Here is an 11,926-nt window from a genome sequence, read left to right as displayed (position 1 = left end):
ATATATAGTATAGGGTGTATTTTATACTTTCAAAATACTAAGTGGTCTAATTTAACAATTATACCTTTAATTTAATTAAACTTTTATGGATTTATTAAACCTCTTTTAATTATACACCTTAATTAATTAATAAAACCATAAGGGAGTGATTTGAACTTTTACAAAACTATACTAGAGTTTTAGAATTTAACATTCCTAATTAAACTTTTAATCAACTTTTAAATTCCAAAACTTGAGGGCAGGTTTTGAAACATTTCAACACATTAGGGTTTAGAATTTAAATATTCATCAAATTAAACCATTTAATCAAAATTTAAATTCCAAAACTTGAGGGCAAGTTTTGAAACCTTTTTTTCAAAACATTAGGGTTTCAACTATTTAAATTTCAAAACTACAAAACTTTTGGGTTCAAATTTAAACTATAAAACCTAAAGGGCAAAATATGAAACTTTTCATAACAACAAGGATCAAATAACAAATAATTCAAATTAACATTTAATCACATAATTATCCATATTTGATTTATTTAATGATTTCTTACAAAACAATTTATCAATTTACTAAAAATAATTAATCAATTATCTTATAAGGAAACAATTATCTTATTAATTGATAAATATCTTCAATTAGATCAAAAATATTGTCAAATATATCATATAATCGGATTAATATTGATCTAACATGATAAGGTAACTATCCATAAGCAAAAACAACAAGAAATCCCAGAATACCCTCCATCTGACGAGCCGACTCGCCGAGTCAGGCATGGACTTGTCGAGTCACCTTGGACTCGGCGAGTCCAGCCTCCAGAAACACAAAATTCGAAATTTTCAAACATATCAAGCATCAATACAATAGAAACCAATCAAGTCTCTGATACCACTGATGGGTTTTGGTCATAAGACATCCTATGTGCTCATACAAACCCTAATGCTTGGATCTAGGTTTCTCTATTATACATGCTTTGAATCCAAGACTATAAACCCTAATTCTAGCATATGGAAATCAATATTAACATATAATTAGGTTTATGATATTACCTTGATTTTTATGTAGCAATAACAATCCCAATTCCTCCTTGAATTGACTTTGGAAGGCTTAGAGTCACAAGTGTCACTCCTCTAATGGTTTACAAACACCAAGAGCAAATGGAGAAGGTATAAAGAGAGAGGAGAGATGTAGGAATTCGTCTTTAGGACTTCTTGGGAAGGCTTAGACGAATTCATGAGCCTTAGGGGGTTTATATAGGTGTAAAGATTAGGGTTTTAGTCCTTATCCTTATCTAGTTGCTTGCCCACCAAGCAACCATAAGATAAGTCTTAGAAACCCTTATCCTAGTCGAATTCTAAGGCATTATCACCTTAAATTCGTTCACCCTATATTTAAGATAATCCTTACCTTATTTTGTAACTATCACATAATTACAATTCAGCCCCTCTAGTTTAATTAATTACACTTGATCACAAAATTAATTCTTAATTAATTATTGACCAATATTAATTAAACAAATATGATTTCTCCTTTAATATATTATTCTTATAACATATTAATAAATCATAATAACCTCTCTCTTTATTTATTTCTCCAATCAAGTTGTTTTGGTGAAGGCAACCCAAAAGGAGCATGCATCATCGGGTCAAGTACATACCAAAATAGTTATGGACTTAGACACTAATCCAACAGGGTACGCCCAGGGTACTCGGATGGACCCGCGTACAAAATAAGCACGCGAGTACGCGCGACGTACCCCCAGTACGCCCAGCGTACTCACCAAATCCACCTTTCAATCTTTAAGGGACTAATTTGTCAATTCTCCAAAATAGAAGGGTCATAAAACTAACCTGGCTTTCAGGTTGTTACAGTTTATTTAACGAGAAATAAACATAGATTGACAATTATATCCCTGGTTCTAGTTTATAAATATTGAAGATATGGAAAGTTCCATCTTTTTTCCAAACGGTGAAAGGGAGAAAGATCTTGTTTGTTTCCTCCATTGCTTCTCCTTCAGCCGTTGCTTCTTCCTCCCAATCTTAAGCACTAAGTGAAATTAAATCAATCTCTTATGTTTGACTTGAGTTTAGAACCATGGGTGATGTCTTATTCTTTTTAAACTTGAATGTGATGTCGTTAAAATTGACTCAAATGGGAATGGATAATCGTGCTTGTTCCAGTGGCGCTACTAATCCGATAGGTAAAAAGAAGGCTTTAAACGTCGGTAGCAATGGAGACTGAACGTCCGTTCAATTTTTGCCACGAAAAAAACCCACAGTCAGTGGGTGAGGGAGGTGGTGGTAGAATCAAAGGAGTTTTAAAGTACTTTAGGCAAATTGAACTGATTAACCATTGGTATTGGTTGTGCAGTAATTAAATTCAAGACATTGATTACTTGGAGTGTCGATCACTCAACCAATTGGCTAAGCTATGGGTTATTGAGAGCGGAGCATAACTTTTCACTTTCAATTTTGATTTCCTTGTTAGAGCTATTGATTTTTCTTTTGGTGATAAACTTGATGTAATCACCACTGACCCTTTATGGGTTTAAATTTTATCCATAAACAACATATTGTTGGTGACCATGTGGGTAGAGAAAGCAACTTTAATGCATTGGTAATTGGTTTGTGTTATAAAATGACAATTTGTGTAATACCGCGTTTAGAGGTTGGTGAATCTGTAGTAATACTTAAGGGTCCTCAAGGAAGGATCAATATAGTTGTTTGGGGACCTTTAAAGAAGACCATCATTATGCTTCCATTATCTCTCCAAATTATTTTTTCTCTGATCATAAATAAGGTCAACGTTGACTTAAAATGATTGTGACAAAAGATGATAAGTTTGTTCCACATCCAGTGAAGGATCAGCTTCCCGGAGTGGAGTTTTGTATAAATAGTAATCCTCCTTGGGGTATGTTTTTTTCCCTGATTTAATACCCATAAATTGTTATCTAATATGTATAGTTTGTGATTTGTATTTTGATTATAATTGATGAATGCAGCCGAAGCTGCTATTTTGGCTTTTCAAAACTATCTGGTGATGTTCGGGACCATTGTTCTCATATCTTCCATTATTGTTCCTCTAAGGATGTCAACGGGGGCAAACGGGACGGGGAGTGCATACCCCGCCCCGTCCCCGCCCCCGAAATGTTCAGTCTTCCTACCCCAGCCCCCGCCTTCGAATCCCCTTTATTACCCCCACCCCCGCCCCCGATTGATTTTGGACTGCTTTTTTTGCTAAAAGAAGTTGTTATTCACGTTAAAAGAAGCTATTTTTTAGGCAACAAATAATTATTTATATTAGAATTTTACATGTTAAAAATAAAAAAGTTATGACATCTTAAAAACATTATACTAACAATTTAAAAACATGTTTTTTGATGAATTTTGGAAGCTCAAAATCATGTTATAATTTATTATATTTATATAATTAATATATGTAAATATATGTGTAATTTATTAGCGGGGGTCCCCATGGGGTTAGAGACGGAATCGCCTATCCCCGCCTCCGCACCCGAAATTAAAACAGGGGTTAACCTTGCCTCCGCCCCCGATTTTTTTAAAACATTTCCCCCAAATGGGACGGGACCCCTATGGGAACGGGGTCCCATGAGACTTTTTGACATCCCTACGTTCCTCCAATTGTTGGAGGTCATGTAAGAAACTCATAAATCTTAGTGTGTATATATATATATATATATATATATATATATATATATATATATATATATATATATATATATATATATATATATATATATATATATATGTTTGAAATTAAAACTTTCAATATAAATATATAATGAATTTCTTATTAATTAATCATGTTTCAATTAATCGTGTTTAATAATTAGGTGGAGAAAGCTTATATGATACAAACAATGTTATTTGTTGCTGGAATGAACACATTGTTACAAACATGGTTTGGGACACGACTTCCTGTGGTGATTGGAGGCTCATTCAGATTCGTCGTTCCTATGCTATACATTGCCTATCACATCGGTATAGTTTTTACTTTGAACCCGCTATTGAATGTTCCCAACTAATTAAACATCTTATATACGTTTTATATTTAATTTGTTTGATATTAATATGTATATTAAATTTAAGCAATATGTATCAAATGATTCTTTCATAAACTTATTATGGATGCATGTATTAAAACATTATTTAAACGACTAATAAATAATTAACTACTTGTTAATTTTAATTTGTAGAGGTTTCGTCATACAATGAGGGAAATGCAAGGAGCACTTATCTTCACTTCTACCTATTATACTTGGATTCCTTGGTATTTGGAGATTCGTTGTCAGGATTCTTACTTTTCTATTTAAATGTTTTTAAATATTTGACCAGTTCATACAAAAGTCGTTTCTGATAAATACTTTAGCTAACTATTTCTTAACATTATATTTGGAGAATCCAAGTATTGTATATATTTATGCTTATCCATGTTTAACTTTATAAAATTTAATAGGTTATCACATAATCATTATAAAATCATATATATATATATATATATATATATATATATATATATATATATATATATATATATATATATATATATATATATATATAAGTTCAGGTTCATTTGAGACCATTCTAATTTTGTGAGACCGTGAGACCAAATCTAAAAATAATTTTAAAATGCAAAATAAATGGAAAAATTCAAAAATTCTTTTTTTTAAATATTATTTTCGGAACTTGAATTAAGTAAAAAAAATATAAAAAAATTAAAAAAAAATTCCGTTTTTTTTTGAAAAATACGTGAAATATTCTAAATAGAATATTACACTAACATATTCTAAAAAATAATTTTAAAATGCAGAATAAATGGAAAAATCTAAAAATTCTTTTTTTAAATATTATTTTCGGAACTTGAATTAACTAAAAAAAATAAAAAAAAATTCCATTTTTTTTGAAAAATACGTGAAATATTCTAAATAGAATATTACACTGTACATATTCTAAAAATAATTTTAAAATGCAAAATAAATGGAAAAATCAAAAAATTCTTTTTTTAAATATTATTTTCGGAACTTGAATTAACTAAAAAAAATTAAAAAAAAAATAAAAAAATGCGTCTCACGGTCTCACAAAATATACGTGGTCTCAAATGAACCTAACCCGATATATATATATATATATATATATATATATATATATATATATATATATATATATATATATATATATATATATTTGTCGAAAACGTTTTGTTTTAGGTTTTTAACTTTTTATGTTAGTAATGTTCAAAAAATCATTTACACAACAAAAAACGGATTTATTTTATAAATTTGACCTAGAGTAAACTACACGAATGGTCATTATGGTTTGGGGTAATTTACGTGTTTGGTCTCTAATTTATTTTTTTTTAACTCGGAAGGTCCCTAATATTTGCTTTTGTTACGCGCTAGGTCCCTACTATTTGTTTTTGTTACGCACTTGATCCTTATCTTACCTAAAAAGACTATTATTTATGGGATAGGTAAGGTAAGGTGATGAGGGTGAGGTTGAGGTGTGTTTATTTAAATAAATTAAAAAATAAATGGCAAAAGTCTTTTTTTAGGTAAGACGAGGACCAAGCGCGTAACAAAAACAAACAGTAGGGACCTCCCGAGTTAAAAAAATAAGTTAGGGACCAAACGCACGAATCACCCTAAACCATAGGGACCATTCGTGTAATTTACTCTTTGACCTATGAAAACAAAAAAACAAATTTTCAAACACTTGTCAAATTCACATACCATTAGCCATTTCTTACATTTCACCTGGGAGATTCATGACTCTTATTGAAATTCATGACTCTTATCGAAATTTCTCTAATTTTTTGCTTAAAACTTAAAAAAAACATTAAAAAGATTAGATAAATTTGTTTGTCCCTCTATAATTTATAACTTACTAAAAAGACAATATCAATATCAAAGTAAATAATATTAAACTTTTTCTTAAAAAAGCATTTTAACAACTAACAAACATAAAACTTAATTTCTAATTTGAAGTGATCTATCCTTCTAAAAAACATAAACCCTAATTTCATAAATAAATAATTATAGAGTTAAGTGAATAAAAAGTAACTAACCTTTTCTATTTTCTTATTTAAAATAATTAAAAAAAGAGTGTTAAATATATTTATTTCAAAAGTATTTATCTACTCTAATAAATGAAAGTTTTTTGTTGCTACATGTCACACTCTCATACAATTTGCCAAATGTCATTTTGTAGTTATTTTGAATTAATTTTTTTTACATGTCATTTTATGAGTTTTTCTATTTTAATAAATTCTACATAATAGTTTAATGTAATAATTACAATAAATATAGTAATAAATGAATATAGATTTAATTAATCGACTTACCTTCTTCTTTCAAAATTCTCAAATTAAAGCTCATTAGTTTATTTTTTTACTTATTTAAATTTAAAAGATAAAAGAAAACAATTTTAAAAATTCATTATTTTTCTTATTTTTTTATAAATTCAAAGTTCTTAAATATTTAGACATTTATATTTAATTTTAAAAAATTAACCCATATAATATATGTGTTTTACCCTAGTATTTTCTAAACGTCTTTGTATTAACGCCACGACATACATCGAATTCCAAGGTCATGCCACTTTCATTACCAACTTACCATTCATTATCAGCCTTGTTAGCCTCCTATATTATGGATAATGTTCATAGATAATAATTCAAAATATCATAGAGATAAATATTAAATAGTTGTCAATTCATTTTATATTTTTCATAAGAATTATATTTTCAATAGTTATCTTATCTTTCTTTTGTACTTTTGTACTAAAGACACTTATAACCTCCATCTTTCTTTCTTTTTTTTCCTTTTTTTTTTATAATTTTTTAAAAGCATAATTATTAAAGAGTCATTCATTGATTTGTTAACCCCTTGTTTTAATGTCATGTTTTGACCATCTATTGACCTTTACTTTACCTTTGTACAATGACATCATCTTTGATTCTAACTGAATACGTAACTAGAAAAGTGACCCTGCGTTGCGGCGTCGGTAAGAAGACGGCGCTTTAACCCAAAACTGTAAAAACAAATAGGGGACAACCCTAATATTTTTTGAAGTCATCTTACGAATTTGGTCTGTTTGTTTCACTCAAAACTGCAAGTTCAATCCGCAAAGTCTGAATTCATTTTATGAAGGGCAAACTAAAAGACGACATTCAAATGATTCCAAAAAATTGGACAATTTTTGTAAATATATATATATATATATATATATATATATATATATATATATATATATATATATATATTTGAAAATTAAAGTAAATGATAAAAGGGAAAAGTAGCTATTTTTCATGGGAGAAAAGACCAAAAACATCATAAAAATCTCTATTGGGGAATACTACTCCAAAAGATTTCTTTTAGGACCTAATCCAAAAAGACCACCTAAACACGGGGACCTAAAGTGAAAATTATTGATTATAAAGAAATTATTTTAAGCAGAAGCTACAGTTCTAACCACCATTCACTGTCATAAGATGATTGAATCCATTAAAGGCAGTGATTCTAAATATGAATTGCCACCTTTCCCGATGCTGCCTTATTTAATCTATACAAAGATTTGTTATAAAGTATGATAGTTAGCAAATAATAATGAAAATCTCATTGAACAACAACAAACTTGCCTTGCTTTTATCGATTTCATTAGCGTTGCATTTCATTACATCTTTGCACTTGATAATTTTCATTTGCCCTTTGATTTTTATCATTAACAAACCCATAATCCACTCTTCCGACTGAATCCATTAATATAACTCAGTAGCCTGCATTTCATACAAACATCAAGAATCAAAACATGAATCCAAAAAATTTATAGATTTTTTAACAATTTTTTCTACTTATGAACAAACTGAAATATTAAAAAAATAGAACCTTCAAAGTTCTTCAATGTCACAAGTGGTGACAGTGTAAATCTGTCCAATTAACACTCCTACTAAAATATATGTAACACCGTGAATTTTAAAATAATTTTTCACAAGTTATAAAAACATTTCTCATTTAATTTTCATAAAACATTAAGTTTAAATCCCAATTCACATCATACAAAATCCCAAGATCAAATGTATATCAAAAATCCCATGCGTGTGTACAGATCAAGCCGGCGCCTTCCCACGGTCATCACTAGTACCTGAAACAAACAACACTAACACTGTAAGCACAAAGCTTAGTGAGTTCCCCAAAATACTACATAAACATATATTAGCCACTCGAGGCTATAACTCTATAGGTCCGTGCACCCAAGCTCTGTGAACCCTCAGGTTCTAACTTTGGGAACCTTCTGGTTCCAACTCTATAAACATGCACAGCATAAATCACATAGACATCATGCAGTACAACACATAGCATACACATAACATACACATACTCTGACACATACTCTGATTACCTACTCAAGGTAAAGTATAGTGAGAAGACTCACCTCGTATATCTCGATAACCCGCGAATCCCGGTAATCACTCGTGCTCGATCCTCCGAGCTATAATCCTCCTATAACATCATACATCTCTAATTAACACTTTTACCACTAAGGTTGACTACCCCTATCAAGTCAACTCTGGTCAACGGTCAACTTTGACCGGACTCGGCGAGTGCACTGGGGCGACTCGGCGAGTCTATACGTGTTCACCAACTCTCTAGGATTCTCTTTTGACACGTCGAGTACTCCCCTAACTCGACGGGTTCCACCTGGCATGAATCGCGGGGCCACCACGACTCAACTCGCCGAGTCTGAAGAACAACTCGGCGAGTCCCAGCTCGACTCAGTCCAACTATCAACCCTCTCTAACTCTACCTGACTCACTGAGTCGACCCTTAACTCGGCAAGACCACTTGCTGAGTGGTTAAGGATAATCTTCATGCTACTCGCCGAGTCTGTTCTTCAGACTCGGCGAGTCCATGCCATGCATCAACTCAAACTAGCTTCTGAGGTCAGATCCACACCATCCACTCATAGATCTGGCCCTCCTAAGCTTATTCATTACGTAAAGTTCATATCTTGGTTACCATACAACACCTACAAGGCTCTTTTTGGAGAAATGACCTCTAAAATGGCAACCCTAGCCTCCAACCCAAAAGGGAGGACATAAAGCATGACATTAGGGACTCTCTGGACCTACTAAGGTCCAGATCTAAGCACCATATCCCCGAGGGACCTCTCACACTTCCAATACAAAGCAAATAAGGCATGAAGAAACCCTAGATTTGACCATATCAACAAAAATACGGAAATAAGCTCTGAATGATACCTCAAGAAGCCTCCTCTGATGAAATGAAAGAAGATCCAAGCTCCCCAACTCTTCTAGCTTGACTTTCCTCTTCCTTTCTTGCAAAAACACACAAATTTGGTGAACAATGGCTTCTTTTCTCACTCACACGAATCCCTCAGCTGCTTTGGTGCTCTCAAGATCCAGGTAGCCGCAATGAAGGCCATAAGGTCCTTTAAATAGGGCTTAGGACCGGGAAATTAGGGTTTCATTAAACAGCGAGGACTCGCCGAGTCCATTCCTTGGACTCGTCGAGTCCGGGCGCGAACCTGCGTCCAAATCCGCGATCATACTCGGCGAGTCTAGGCTCCAACTCGCCGAGTCTCCACGCAAAACTCAAAAAATATAAGCGTAAAAGATACCTGGAAATCCGGGCTGTTACAATTCTCCCCCACTAGAACTAGACTTCGCCCTCGAAGTCTCGCTCTGCAAATAGCTCCGGATGCTGCTCACGCATCTCACGCTCCGGCTCCCAGGTCATCTCCGATCCCCTCCGATGCTGCCACTGAACCAACACCAGGGGTACGTCCTTGTTCCTCAAAACCTTGATTTTCCGATCTCTGATGGCCACTGGTCTCTCGGCATAATTCAGGCTCGCATCCACCTGAATATCCTCTAATGGAACCACTGCCGACTCATCGGCTATACACTTTCTCAGCTGCGACACATGAAAAGTGTCGTGAATCTGCCCCAACTCTGCTGGCAAATCCAAACGATAGGCTACCCGGCCTACCCTCGCGATCACTCGGAAAGGACCAATATATCGGGGTCCCAACTTGCCCCTCTTCCTGAATCGAATCACTCCTTTCCAAGGAGAGACCTTCAGGAGTACAAGGTCGCCGACCTGAAACTCAAGCTCGGACCGGCGCCTGTCTGCATAACTCTTTTGTCGGCTCTAAGCGGTCAACAACCTCTGTCTGACCTGCTGAATCTGCTCTGTCGTCTGAAGCACGATCTCTGTACTGCCCATCACCCGCTGACCAACCTCTCCCCAACAAATAGGGGTCCGACACCTCCTCCCATACAACAGCTCAAAAGGCGGCATACCAATGCTCGAATGATGGCTGTTGTTGTAGGAAAACTCTGCCAAGGGTAAGTACGCATCCCAGCTACCCCCGAAATCCAACACACATGCTCGGAGCATGTCCCCAAGCGTCTGAATCGTCCGCTCACTCTAACTGTCTGTCTGGGGATGATATGCGGTACTAAAATGCAGTCTAGTACCCAACTCCTCATGAAATTTCTTCCAGAATCTGGAAGTGAAGCGCACATCACGGTCCGAAACAATCGAGATCGGCACCCCATGCCGAGATACCACTTCCCTCACATACACCTCCGTCAATTTCTCTGCTGAAGAACTCTCACTGATGGCAAGGAAGTGAGCGCTCTTCGTCAACCTGTCCACAATCACCCAAATTGCATCAACTCCTCTGGCAGTCCTCGGCAATTTGGTGATGAAATCCATAGTGATCTGTTCCCACTTCCACTCGGGAACCTCCAATGGCTGCAACTTGCCATGCGGCCTCTGGTGCTCGGCCTTAACCCTACGGCAGGTCAAGCACCTCTCAACAAACCACGCAACATCCCTCTTCATACAGGGCCACCAATACTCCTTTCTCAAATCCAAATACATCTTAGTGGCCCCCGGATGGATCGAAAATTTCGACCAATGCGCCTCCTCCATCAAAATAGTACGCGTTCCTCCCACAAACGGTACCCAGATACGCCCCTGAAATGTCATAAGCCCCCGACCATCGGTAACGAACTCTGAAACCAAACCAACAACCTGTTCCCTCTTCTGCATCTCAGTTTGCACAGCCTCGGCCTGTGCCCCACGAATAGTGTTCAATACCGGGGCTATCACAGTCAATCTCAAACATACCTCCCGCAGCGGGGTGCTCTCCGCCCTGCGGCTCAATGCATCGGCTACCACATTAGCCTTGCCTGGGTGGTACAGGATCTCACAATCATAATCCTTGACCACATCCAACCACCTTCTCTGACGCATATTTAGGTTGGGCTGATCCATCAAATACTTCAAACTCTTATGGTCCGTGTATATCGTACACCGAACCCCATACAAGTAGTGACGCCAAATCTTGAGGCCGAACACCACTGCCCCCAACTCTAGATCATGGGTGGGATATCTCGTCTCATGAGGCTTCAGCTGCCTCGATGCATACGCTATCACATGCCCCCTCTGCATCAGCACCGCTCCCAATCCCAAAATCGATGCATCACAGAATACCACAAAGTCCTCCATCCCTTCCGGGAGAGCTAACACCGGGGCTTCGCACAACCTCTGGCGAAGTGTCTCAAAGGAGGCCTGCTGCTCGGGGCCCCATGAAAAAGTAACACCCTTCCGGGTCAATCTGGTGAGTGGCACTGCGATCTTGGAGAAATCCTTAATAAACCTCCGATAATACCCTGCCAGCCCTAGGAAACTCCTGATCTCGGAGGGTGACTTCGGCACCTCCCAACTCATCACCGCCTCAACCTTGGCCGGATCGACCAATATCCCTTTCTGATTAACGAGATGTCCTAAGAATTGGACCTCCCGCAACCAGAAATCACACTTGGAGAATTTGGCATAAAGCCTCTCCGATCTCAGAACCCCGAGAACCTCTCTCAAATGCTCCTC

The 11,926-nt window shown here is 35.7% G+C and overlaps 1 pseudogene; it reads left to right on the top strand.

Annotated features, from left to right (window-relative positions):
• The first annotated feature begins 2,807 nt into the window (after positions 1 to 2,807).
• Positions 2,808 to 11,926, top strand: part of LOC111887005 (nucleobase-ascorbate transporter 4-like) — a 39,173-nt pseudogene continuing 30,054 nt past the window's right edge.

The sequence above is a fragment of the Lactuca sativa genome, chromosome 5 (genome assembly GCF_002870075.4).
Source record: "Lactuca sativa cultivar Salinas chromosome 5, Lsat_Salinas_v11, whole genome shotgun sequence".
NCBI classification, from domain to species: domain Eukaryota; kingdom Viridiplantae; phylum Streptophyta; class Magnoliopsida; order Asterales; family Asteraceae; genus Lactuca; species Lactuca sativa.
This window is presented reverse-complemented; position numbering and strand designations above follow the sequence as displayed.